A 13,856-nucleotide genomic window follows, 5' to 3' on the forward strand; every position below is an offset into this window, starting at 1 on the left:
GATATAGTGCTGGAGGATGAGCCCCTCGGGTTGGAAGGCACTCAAAAGACAACTGTGGAAGAGCTGCCTCCTCAAAGTAGAGTTGACCTTAATTACGTGGATGGATTCAAGCTTTCGGGACCTTCATTTGCTGATGTGGCACGACTCAAAATGAGAAGAAACAGCTGCAAACACCCATTAATAATAGGAAGGTGGAATGTATGAAGTATGAACCTAGGAAAACTGGAAATCATCAAAAATGAAATAGAATGCATAAACATCAATATCCTAGGCATTAGTGAGCTAAAATGGACTGGTATTGGCCATTTTGAATCAGACAATCATATGGCCTACTACGCCAGGAACAACAACTTGAAGAGGAATGGCACTGCATTCATTGCCAAAAAGAACATTTCAAGATCTATCCTGAAGTACAACGCTGTCAGTGATGAGATAATATCCACACACCTATAAGGAAGACCAGTTAATATGACTATTATTTAAATTTACACACCAAACACTAAGGCCAAAGATGAAGAAATTCAGATTTTTACCAACTTCTGCAGTCTGAAATCAATCAAACATGCAATTGGAATACATTGATAATTACTGGTGATTGGAATGCGAAAGTTAGAAACAAAGAAGGATCGGTAGTTGGAAAATATGGCCTTGGTGACAATGCCGGAGATCGAATGGTAGAATTTTGCAAGATCCACGACTTATTCACTGCAAATACCTTTTTCAACAACATAAACGGCAACTATACATATGGACCTCGCCAGATGTAATATGTAGGAATCAAATCAACTAATCTGTGGAAAGAGACGACGGAAAAGCTCAATAACATCAGTCAGAACAAGGCCAGGGGCCGACTGCGGAACAGACCATCAATTGCTCCTATGTAAGTACAAGTTGAAGTTGAAGGAAATTAGAACAAGTCCACAAGACTCAAAGTACCACCTTGAGCATATCCCACCTGAATTTAGAAGCCATCACAAGAATAGATTTGATGCGTCGAACACTAATGATCAAAGACTAGACGAGTTGTGGAATGACATCAAGGACATCATACACGAAGAAAGCAAGAGGTCATTTAAAAGAAAGGAAAGACCAAAATGGATGCCAGAAGAGACTCTGAAACTTGCTCTTGAACGTAGAATAGCTAAAGCAAAAGGAAGAAATGATGAAGTAAAAGAGCTGAACAGAAGATTTCAAAGGCCGGCTCAAGAAGACAAAGTAAAGTATTATAATGACATGTGCAAAGACTTGAAATTAGAAAACCAAAAGGGGAGAACATGCTCCGCATTTCTCAAGCTGAAAGAAGTGAAGAAAAAATTCAAGCCTTGAGTTGCAATATTGAAGGATTCTACAGGGAAAATATTAAACAACGCAGGAAGCAACAGAAGAAGATGGAAGGAATACACAGAGTCACTTTACCAAAAAGAATTGGTCAACGTTTGACCATTTTGGGAGGTAGCATATGATCAGGAATGGATGGTACTGAAAGAAGAGGTCCTAGCTGCACTGAAGGCAAAAAACAAGGCTCCAGGAACTGACGGAATACTAGTTGAGAAGTTTCAACCAACTGGAAGCCCTCACTCATCTATGCCAAGAAATTTAGAAGACAGCTACCTGACCAATCAACTGGAAGAGATTCATATGTGTGCCTGTTCCAAAGAAAAGTGATCCAACAGAATGTGGAAATTATTAAACAATATGATTAACATCACAGGCAAGAAAAATTTTGCTGAAGATCATTCAAAAGCGGCTACAGCAGTATGTCGACAGGGAACTGCCAGAAATTCAAGACGGATTCAGAAGAGGACGTGGAACCAGGGATATCATTGCTGATGTCAGATGGATCCTGGCGGAAAGCAGAGACTACCAGGAAGATGTTTACCTGTGTTTTATTGATTATGCTATGCAAAAGCATTCGGCTGTGTGGATCATAACAAATTATGGATAGCAGTGCGAAGAACAGGAATTCCAGAACACTTGAAGAACCTGTACATAGATTAAGAGGCAATCACTTCAACAGAACAAAGGGATACTGCATGGCTTAAAGTCAGGAAAGGTGTGTGTCAGGATTGCATCCTTTCACCATACTTATTCAATCTGTATGCTGAGCAAATAATCTGAGAAGCTGAACTATATGAAGAAGAACGGGGCATCAGGTTTGGAAGAAGACTCATTAACAACCTGTGATATGCAGATGACACAACCCTGCTTGCTGAAAGCGAAGACGACTTGAAGCACTTACTGATGAAGAGCAAGAGACACAGCCTTCAGTATGGATTACACCTCAACATAAAAAAAACAAATCCTCACAGCTGGACCAATAAGCAACATCATGATAAATGGAGAAAAGAATGAAGTTGTCAAGGACTTCATTTTACTTGGATCCACAGTCAACATCCACAGAAGCAGCAGTCAAGAAATCAAAGGATGCACTGCATTGGGCAAATCTTCTGCAAAAGACCTCTTTAAAGTGTTAAAAAGCAAAGAGGTCACCTTAAAGACTAAGGTGCACCTGACCCAAGTCATAATGTTTTCAATTGCCTCATATGCATGTGAAAGCTGGACAATGAATAAAGAAGACCAAAGAACTGATGCCTTTGAATTGTGGTGTTGGTGAAGAATATTGAATATACTGTGGACTGCCAAAAGAACAAACAAATCTATCTTGGAAGAAGTACAAACAGAATGTTCCTTAGAAGCAAGGATGGTGAGAGTATGTTTCACATACTTTGGACATGTTATTCAGGAGGATCAGTCCCTGGAGAAGGACATTGTGCTTGGTAAAGTAGAAGGTCATCAAAAACGAGGAAGACCCTAAACGAGATGGACTGACATAGTGGCTGCAACAATGGGCTCAAGCATAACAATGATTGTGAGGATGGCACAGGACTGGGCAGTGTTTCGACAACATTATAATTACATTTTAAAAATATGAATATTATCTGTATTTTCTTTTCTGAAATTTTTTATTGTGGTAAAATATATATTACAAAACATTTGCCATTTCAACCATTTTTACATGTACAATTCAGTGACATTAATTACGTTCACCATGTTGTGCAACCATCACCACTATCTGTTTCCAAATTTTTCATCACCCTTAATGGAAACTCAATACCCCTTAAACAATACCTCCCCATTTTAATATATTAATATAATTATGTTTTTATACCATTATTGTTTAACTTGAAGGAATACTTTATGGAGTGAAGCAGCAAGGATCAAAGGTGCTGATAGGAACCACCGGCCACGGATGATGGGCAGGCCTTGGAGAGCCAGGCCACTGCCCATTCTCGTCAGCACCACTCACATTGATCCCAATGCTACCACACCCTAAAAAGACCTACCATGCCCCGCAACACAGCCCACTCAGCAGACTGCTGACAGATGCCACTACTAGAAGTTTTTCCTCTCACTGCTGATGACAGACTATAGAGACCATTTTTAGTACACAGCAAAATTTGTGGCAGGTAAAAACAGAATAAGCATTGCCCACATGTATATTCAGAAACCAGCCTCTCTATGATCTCTGAGTACATTTGGGGCAGAACCCAAATACCACAGCTGAGGTTTCCAGCGGCTTGTGTACATACAAAACCGCTAAGGGGACTGACTAATGGCCCTTGTCTAGTTTGCCTGTGTGCAATGATCTTTATGAATAAAGCAATGCAATATTGGTGCCACCAGAACATCTGAAAATGACAATAATAATAACCCCCTAACTATCTCAGGTTCAAGTCCACTCAGGTGCCTCAGAAGAAAGCCCTGGCAATCCAATTCTGAAAAATCAGCCATTGAAAACCCTATGGAGCACAGTTCTACTCTGACACACATGGGGTGGCCATGAGTCAGAGCCTACTCGATAGCAACTGGTGCGATTATCTCACAAGATTTTGGAAAGGATCTAAACTGTACAGAAAAGAAGATTATGAGAAAGCACTTTTGGAAGAACATGGTGATCTCATAATGCAAAAGCTCCTCTGTGTTTCGCATTTATCTATACTGCCTGCTTACCAAAGACTTTGAAGCTTGGGTTCTTTGGGGTAACTTTAAACCTACTTGGGAATATTTTTCCTCTTTGGAATCTGCCATTGTGATGGTTAATGTTATGTGTCAACTTGGCTAGGCTATAATTCTCAGTGGTTTGGCAGACACTGTGTATCATCTCCCAATCTGTAATCTGATTGGTTGCACACAGGCAACCAATCAGTTGGAAGAAGAGTTTCCTTGGGGGTGCAGCCTCCAATCACAATATAAAAACAAATGTTTCGGCAAAGCTCGCTCTCTCTCAATCCTGCATTTGTCTCGTCATCCACTGACCTCTGGTTCTTGAGACATGAGAAGCCTTCAGCCTGCCACCTGACCTGCAGATTTTGAGTTTGTCAGTCCCTGCAACCACGTGACTCAGGAGAAGCTTCCAGCCTGCTGCCTGACCCATGGATTTGGGACTTGCCAGCCACCACAATTGCATGAGCACTTCCTTGAAATAAATCTCTCTATATATATTTACATACACACTTCACTGGTTTTGTCCCTCTAAAGAACCCAGCCTAAGACAGCCATTGTCATTGCTGTCATTTGGTGGAAACAAAACTGGCTCATTTTTACAAGAGATTCTCCTTCAGCCTTGTTCCCTGGTCCCCCAGCCAGGCCCCTGCTCCTCTCCCTGCAAGCATCAGGCCTTTCTCCATGCTGGGAGGCTTAGGCAAATGGCATCATTGGAACCAGCATTCTGGCTCCCTCCAAGGGGCCCTGAGTCACCCTGTGCTAACAACCAACTACAGAACACCTTCTAGACCCCAGAGGAGTGTACAAAGCAAGTAGTACCACCATCTGGTGGGGAAGGGGTATTTCAGAAAATCACAGAGGCTCTTTTTTATTATGGTAAAATATATACATAACAAAAAGTACCATTTTAACCATTTTTAAATGTACAATTCAGTGACATTAATTATATTCATCATTTGTGCAACCACCACCAATATCAATCTCAAAAGTCTCCCATTACCTCAAACAGAAACTGAGCACCCTCAAGCAATAATCCCCCACTTCCCCTCCCCCCAGCCCAGGCAGCCATCAATAAACTCTTGTCATCGAGGATTTTTTGGAGGTCACAATGATTGGAGGTGCTAGTGTCATTTAGTGGGTGGGGGCCAGGGACGCTAGATACCTTGAAATGTACAGGATGGTCACACAAAATGAAAAATTATTTTGCATCCCACACAACCATCAAAGGTCCTATCAGATATCCATGTGGATGGAAAACCTATTTATAATGATCTGAATCGAAAACTTACCTCTGGTTTACATTTAAACCGGAAGTATTTTGGGTGTGATTTTTAACATAGTTTGAATTTTTCAGGCAGGCAACCACGGGGTAAATAGAAGGAAGATCTTTGCCAAGAGTTGTTTACCAGTTCAGAATACCACATCAGTGCCATGAGGAACACCTAAGGTATCCAGGTTGCCTACATATAGCACACATTATCACCCTGCCTCTCCTGGGCGATGCCCGTCACACCTGTTTGGCCCCACTGCACTCACACAGGCACAAGCATCTCACTCTTTCATTCTGTCTTCAGGTGAGTCACGCTTGAGCAAAGCCTTTTGAGAGACTTTATTATTTCATTATAAATTGCTTTCTCCCTATTTCTCCTTGTATTACAGTTAGAGCATTATTTGACTTTGCTTTGAGTAAAGATGTCACCTTGAAGCCTAAAGTGCACCTGACCCAAGCCATAGTGTTTTCAATTGCCTTATATGCATGCGAAAGCTGGAAGATGAATAAGGAAGACCGAAGAATTGACACCTTTGAATTGTGGTGTTGGCAAAGGATACTGAATATACCATGGACTGCCAAAAGAACAAACAAATCTGTCTTGGAAGAAGTACAGCCAGAATGCTCCTTAGAAGCAAGGATGGTGAGACTACGTCTCACATACTCTGGACATGTTGTCAGGAGGGACCAGTCCTGGAGAAGGACATCATGCTTAGTAAAGTAGAAGGTTAATGAAAAAGAGGAATATTCTCAAGGAGATGGATTGACACAGTAGCTGCAACAATGGGCTCAAGCATAACAACGATTGTGAGGATGGCGCAAGACCAGACAATGTTTCATTCTGTTGTACCTAGGCTCGCTATGAATCAGAACCAACTCAACAGCACCAAACAACAACAGACTGTACTTCCTATGAGTTTCACCTCAGGATGGTAGTGAGAACATAGGATCTTTGTTATTGAAGTGTGGCGGGGGAGTGGGGAATACTGGACCTGAAAGGGTACACAACCATTGCTCAAGCACACAAAATTGTCAGGTCACTACTGAGGCCACGTATTCATTGCTTATTGGCTGGAAACTTCCCTTGCCGAGGTGAGCTAAACTCTCATCAGTCTACCTATGTTGATCAGCTTAGCAATACTGACAAGGGGAGGTGTGCTGTACTCTTGAATCAAGGGGGAAGGAAGAGAAGAGTGAAGGAAGAATGAGACAGGAGATCAGAATAGATCCATCGCTCTACTTTTTATAAATATGGTGCAGTGGAAAGAGCAGTGGCCTTCAGTTTCCAGCTGACCTTAGATATGCCCCTTCAGTCCTATGAGTGTTGGACTTTTTACGTGTAAAATGGACTGGATCCCTTCCAGTTCTGTGGTTCCATCTTAAATGGTGCCTGTCAATAAACTGTCCCACTTAAAAAATCTTTTCACAGAAAGCACCGATCACCTGCACATAAACAACAGAGCTTGTTTCTCCTTTATTCTGAAACATGATGAGAAAGGAGAAGAAGATAAGGATACCAAGATTTTGATTAATTTTTACGGGGAGGAACACTTTATAACCCATGATTTCATCTGATATCCATAAGAGGAGATGAGAAAACTGAGGCTAGAGAGATCAAGTAACTTGCATAAGGTCATGAGCCAGGAAGCAACAGGGCAGGGGTTTGTCCCCAAGCCTATCTGACTCCAAAGCCTGTGCTCATTCCAAACCACCATGTTGCCTGAGAGAAGAGATCTGAGAGGCCCAGGAAAACCTTCACTTCATCACTAAGGAGGAGGAACCTTCCCCATTACTGGTCCAATGTCATTTGTGGAAGGCACAATGTCATTATATGTAGGGTGACCATTTATCCCCATTTGCTCAGGACAGTCCCACTGTATGCCTGTCGTCTTGGCAGAATTATTAAAGGGCCCCTTTCACTCTGAAAAGATTTGCATAGTAAGTGTTATGGTCAGCCTAATTATATGTTAGCTCTCCTGTGATTCTATCATAGCCCAAGATCAAAGGCAGGAAAAAACAAAAACAAAACAAAACACATTTGCTGTTGAGGGGATTTACCATCTATGTCAGAAATAAGATAAACCTTAAAATTTACAATGTTCTGCATGTGCTCTCAGTCTCTAAAATGTTTTCTAGCCACATTAAGTAGCATGCAGCTCTCTAAAATTTAGTAAGACAGTATGGCATTCACCTGCATGTGACTCCTTTACCTCCCCTTTGCTGGAAATGAAGTTTACTCCTTCAAGTAAAACTCATGTCCTGTGGGTTTAAAGAAAAGATCCTGAGAATGGCATTTACTTTTCCAGATAAGGGTTTTCACTTTCAGGCATGAACACTGCAAAACATCTCATACTAGAAAGGTACCTGATGCCTCTGGACATCTTGGGAATCTGCCCATTCATTCTATTTAAAACCTATGAAGAGTCATCCCAGTGACTCAGGAAAGTATGCACAAATGGAAACTTAGACACAGGCCTGCAGAGACACACACACAGCAAAGCCTAATGCTCTTTCCATCCATGCACCCCAATCAATACCTAGGACAATGTCTCCCATGTCATCTTTCCCAGCATGGGTTGGCATTTTACTGATTCCCTCTCCCTATCCTGGGAGGTATCAACCTTGCAGACTAATTCTCCTCCTTGTGACCATCATCTACCAATCTCCTGGTCATGCCTCTATTCTCAATGACCATTTTGACACTCTTAGTTATACCATTATCTTGGATGACTTCAGTATCTAGAACTCATGAGGATTCATGCACTCCCTACCCTTACATTTCAGCCACCAGCACCCCCTACCAGCCCAGTGAAATTGCTCTCACCGAAGTCTCCAATGACCACCATATTGCTAAAGCCAATGGGTATTTTTCTGTCTTCTCTCACAGCCCACTTGGCCTCTGTGACTCCACACTCTCTTGGTTTTCATCCCATGATTCCACGCTACCTCCCCATTCTCCACAGTCTTCTCACCTCTATTTGTAGTGGCGTCGACTCTCTGCTCTTCTCACTCTGTACCCTCTTCCTTAGAGTCTCAACCATGTGCATGACTCCAATAAGCTACTGTACTATTGCTCAACCCAGTTCTGTAGGTCACTAGTGCCCTTTAAGGTGTTACCAGTTATTCCTTGAAAAGAGTGTTTTATGGTTAGAGAGGAGCCCTGATGGCACAGTGGTTAAGAGTTTGGCTGCTAACCAAAAGGTTGGCAGTTCAAATCCACCCGCCGCTCCTTGGAAACCCTATGGGGCAGTTCTACTCTGTCCTCCAGGGTCGCTATGAGTTGGAATCGACTCGCCGGCAATAGTTTTGGTTTGGTTTTTGGTATGATTAGAGAAGTTTGGGAAACTCTGCACACTCTATATCCTTTTTGAACATTACCATCAAGGTTAAGAGTGTAAGCTCTGAAGTCATCTCCCCAGGTTCGAATCCTAACCTTTTCTAATTGTCATGTGACCTTTGACAAGTGACTCAATCACTCTGTTCCACTTTCCTCAGGTGTAAAATGGGAACATTTTAGTATATACCTCATGATGACATTTTGGGGATAGTAATATACGAGCCCTGGTGGTGCAGTGGTTAAGAGTTCAGCTGCTAACCAAAAAGTCAGCAGTTAAAATCCACCAGCCACTCCTTTAGAAACCCTATGGGGCAGTTCTACTCTGTCCCACAGGGTCACTATGAGTTAGAACCAACTCGACCGAAACAGATTTGGTTTTTGGAATACATGAGTTAACATATGTAAAGTTCCTGACATATGGTAAGCATTCAATAATATTATTCTTAGCATATTAAAATGTGTGACAAGTCCTAAAGAGAAGAAACCAGTTTTGCTTTATTTAACCTAGTATTTTCCTAATGTATTTGATTATAGAACTTAGACCACAACTTAGTTTGGGAAACACGTTACCGAAGCCCTAATCCCCAGTCAGTCCCGGATCAACTCAAAACCCTCTAATGAGCTCCAGATTCACCACGCAATTAACTGTGTAGAGCACACCAAACTCAGTATGTCCAAAACCAGACACATCCTCTCCCACCCAAGCCTTGCCCTTTTCCACCATTTACTACATGGCCAGCCTAGACTTCTTCTCACTCACAGCCCATATCTAATCTATCATCAACGCCTACAAATTCTGACACCTTATTCACTTTCAAAGCTGTCCTTGCCTCTTTGTTACTCCATTCTTACCACTTCTCAACTGGATGACAGCAATGGTCTAACTGGTTTCCCTGACTTCTGTCTGGCTCCTTCTGAATTACTGCCAGAGTAATCTTTCTAAAGTGCCAAATTAGTCATATCAACCCCCTTATTAAACTATCCAATGGTTTCTTGTGCCTTTCAGAATAATGACTAAACTCCTAAAAAACAAACAAGCAAACAAAAAACCTATTGCCTTAGAGTTGATTCCAACTCATAGTGACCCTATAGGATGGGGAAGAATCGCCCCATAGGGTTTCCAAGGCTGTAATCCTTACGGAAGCAGACTGCCACATCTTTCTCCCAAGGAGCGGCTGGTAGGTTCGAACTGCCCATCTTTCAGTTAGCAGCTGAGTGTGCTTAACCACTGTGCCACCAGGGCTCCTTATAGGTTGCTATGAGTCAGAATCCACTCAAAAGCAGTGGGTTACTCAACTCTTTAGCTTAGCACAAAAAGCACTCCTCTACCCCACACGTTTCTACCATACATATCTAATTCAAAAAAACCAAACCTGTTGCCATCAAATTGAATCCTACTTATAGTGACCCTATAGGACAGAGTAGAACTGCCCCATAGGGTTTCCAAGGCTATAAATCTTTACAGAAGCAGACTGCCACTTTTTTCTCCTACAGAGTGGCTGGTGGGTTCAAACCACTGACCTTTTGGTTAGCAGATGAATGCTTAACCACTGCACCACCAGGCCTCCTTACACATCTAATTCCAAACCAAACCCACTGCTGTCGAGTTGATTTCAACTCATAGTGACCCTATAGGACACAGTAGAGCTGCCCCATAGGGTTTCCAAGGCTGTAAATCTTTACAGAAGCAGACTGCCACATCTTTCTCCCACACACATCCAATTAGAGGTGCCCAAATATGTCATGCTATGCCATGCCTCCATATCTTTGCACAAAGTGTGGCCTCTTCCTGGCATGCCTCTCTGCACCTGGAGGGCTCCTACTCACTCTTTAAGACCCCATGTGGCATCACCTCCTCTGGGAAGGCTCTCCTAACCCCATTTCCATTCTGATACAGATGCTTCTTGTCTGGTAGTTGCCATGATTGACTCCTTATTGTCCATGTCTCTCCCAAATTATTCATCTAAGGAAACCATGTATTTCCAGTCTCTTGGTGGTGTTTGGTTTGGAAATGAGCATGTGAACCACCCAGAAAATAAAAATTGAAGAGAAGAGACAGCATGGGGGCAGGGCATGGAGGGATAGCTTCTGAGAAAGATTTCTTACTCCTAAGGACATCCTGGAAAGACTCAGATTGTTTTTCTCTGGACATTGCTGTGTTGAGGGAGAAACCAGAACTTTGGCAGCTATCCGATGACACAGGTCTGAGGGTATTCCTAGCCAGCTAAGAAGATCAGTGTAGAGAGATGAACTGAATCTGGACTCTCAACCCTGGAGTCCTCCCTGACGCTAAACTTCGTGTAGTCTTGGGCAGTTCTACTCTATCCTATGGGTCACTGTGAGTGGGAATTGACTTGACAGCAAGGGGTTTGATTTTTTCGGTTTGTTATTAAACCAGTGTTAGTTAGGGTTCTCTGTTACTTGCTGCTGATGGCATCCTAATGGATACAGCCGTCATCCATCTCACAGATCTCTCTGTCATCACAATCAATCATTGCACTGTGCTCTACAATGTAGATTTATTGTGTTTTTTTCCCCACTAGACTTTTATCTCCTTAAGGCATAAACTTAAAATATCTACTGGAGAGCCACAGAAATCACCATGTGTAATGGCAAACATATGTAATAGCAAAACATTAGAAGAATTCCCATCAAAATTAGAACACAACAAAAGAACTCCACCATCCTCACTACTCTCAATACTCTTCTGGTGTTTCTAGACAATGTACTATGATCAAACAAAAATAAGAAGCATAAATTTTGGAAAGGAAGGCACAAAACTCTCACTATTTCCAGATGATATGATCTACATAGAAAAGGTAAGAAATTCAAATAAGAAGCCAGGAGAATTCATGAGTTCAGCGAGGTGTTCAAATTCAAGGTCAATATATAACAGCAAGTAGTTTGCTAGATATCAGCAAAGACAATATAAAAATATAATAATGGAAAATACCACTAAAAATAGCTAAATGCACAAATTAAAATAACTATATAATATTCAGGAATAGGCATAATAAGAAATATGCAAAACTCTCATGAACACAATGTTAAAACATAACTGAGGATCATAAAAGAAAATCTGGATAAATGAAGAAACATAACAATGGTCCTGAATAGGAGAATTCAGTATTTTGAAGATTTAGCTCTTCTCTAGCAGATCTAAAATTCAAAGCAATTCCAATACGAATCTCAATGCATTTAGAAAAATGACAACTGGAGAAAGCGCACATGAATAATCAAAAAATTTTGGAGAAAATAAAAGAGCAATGGGGGGGAACGTGATCTACCTGGAATCAAAATTACTATAATGAAATCATGGAGCAAGAGACCCTTGAATATAACTCACATTTGAATATGATAAATAATTTTGAGAAAACTTGCTAACCAGTTAGAAAAAAAAGGTGGATCCTTGTTTCCTGTCATATACACATAAAAATTGCAAAGAAGTTAAAAGCTTAAAAACAAAAACAAATATTAGATAGAATCACATGAACCTACCATTTTTATAAGTCAAAAGCAGTTGAATATAAGCAATTTCATATACTTCAAGCCAATACATTATTCTGAGTAAGAATACACAGGAAACACTTTTATAATCTTGGAGTGAGGGAAACTGACATAAAAAAGAAACTAAATTTAGAAGAAACAAGTATTAGTAGTCTGCACATGCAGAAGTAATCCGTGCATATGAAAAGTGTCTGCGTCACAAAGTTACCACAAAGTTGAAAGCCAAGGCCAAATTAGGAAAAAAAAATTTATCATTTATAAAAGGCAAAGAATTAATATTCCAATTATAAACGAATTCCTACAAATCTATAAGCTAAGGAAAAAACACAACAAAGATGTCAAAGTAAACAAATAGGTAAGTCCCAGAAGAAGAAATGCCAATGGATAATTAGCATTTGAAAGATGCTCAGCCACACTAGTAAAAGGGAACATGCAAATTAAAACAATGAAATTTCATTTTTCTTTCAGGCTTTTCACAAAAACTTAAGGAACTGGTCACATTAGAGATAGTGATTGTGAGGGGGGTAGGTATTCTCATACTCATCTTGTTAGTGAGTTTTAATTTGTCTTTTAGAAGATCATTTTCCTATTTCTATCAAAATTTAAAATTAGCATACCTTTCAATCTAACAATTACACTTTTAAGACTTCATCAGATAGAAATGCCTACGTATGTACATTCATTGCAGCACTGTCCATTATAGCCAAAAAATAAGAAATACAAATTTCCAACAATCATTTCCAACAATAAGAAATTATGGTAGCTCTACTCTACATGACATTCAGTATTAAAGGCAATTTTTAAAAGGAAAGAGCTTTAAGTCAAATAAGAAAGTGAAAAAATAAGTTATAACATATAGAGAACAATCCCATTCGTGTAGAAAAAATATCCTATAGCCTATATGTCAATAGAGCAGTGGCGCAGTGGTTAAGAGCTCAGCTGCTAACCAAAAGGTGGGTAGTTCGAATCCACCAGCCACTTCTACTGTGTCCTATAGGGTCACTATGAGTCGAAATCAACTTGATGGCAAGGGGTTTGGCTTTTTTGGTATATGTCAGTATGTACAGAGTGGCTACCGGAAGTATTAAAGTCAAGGAAAACAGAATTCTGTGCGTTTGTATTTTGAAAAATTTTTTACTACAAGAACACATCATGCGTCATTTCTGGCATTATACAAATAGAATTAATTTCATCTCAATTCACTTAAAAGTCAGTTCTGCACATGTGCATGCAATATGGCTAATTCCAGACATTACCCAGCATTCATTTTGTTTTGATGAATTGGTGAAAACCACGTATACATATACAACATTTACATCAGCAACTTCTTTCCTGATATAAGCTCTGATTTTTTAAATTCCTATTTCATTCCCTATTCGCCCAAAGAAATATAAAATAACACATATAATATGATATTTTAAATGAAAAGAAAATTGGTGGGATGTCAATTTGATCCCAATTCTTTAACCGATATTTCAACAAAGCTCTGCTTGGAAGATAAAGGGGAGTTTTGCCTCATCCAGACAAGCTCCTCTGAGATTTCAGCCTTTAAACAATTGGGGGTGCAGGAGGGAGGAGATATGTTTCAGACATCCAAACTGTTTTCCCCACAATCTTCTGCCATTATTAGCAATCTGGATTGAAAGCATCACCACTGCCTCCTTTTAAACCCCAGCTGCTGATGAGCAAGTAATTTGCATTATGACATGCTTTATACCCTTTTTTTTGTTTAACGAG

At 40.5% G+C, this 13,856-nt stretch overlaps 1 protein-coding gene across 3 annotated transcripts in view; it reads right to left on the reverse strand.

Annotated features, from left to right (window-relative positions):
* Nucleotides 1–13,856, reverse strand: part of FRMD3 (FERM domain containing 3) — a 347,514-nt gene that overhangs the window by 7,265 nt on the left and 326,393 nt on the right. The window lies entirely within an intron of this gene.

Source organism: Trichechus manatus, unplaced genomic scaffold (genome assembly GCF_000243295.1).
Source record: "Trichechus manatus latirostris isolate Lorelei unplaced genomic scaffold, TriManLat1.0 scaffold00082, whole genome shotgun sequence".
NCBI lineage: Eukaryota > Metazoa > Chordata > Mammalia > Sirenia > Trichechidae > Trichechus > Trichechus manatus.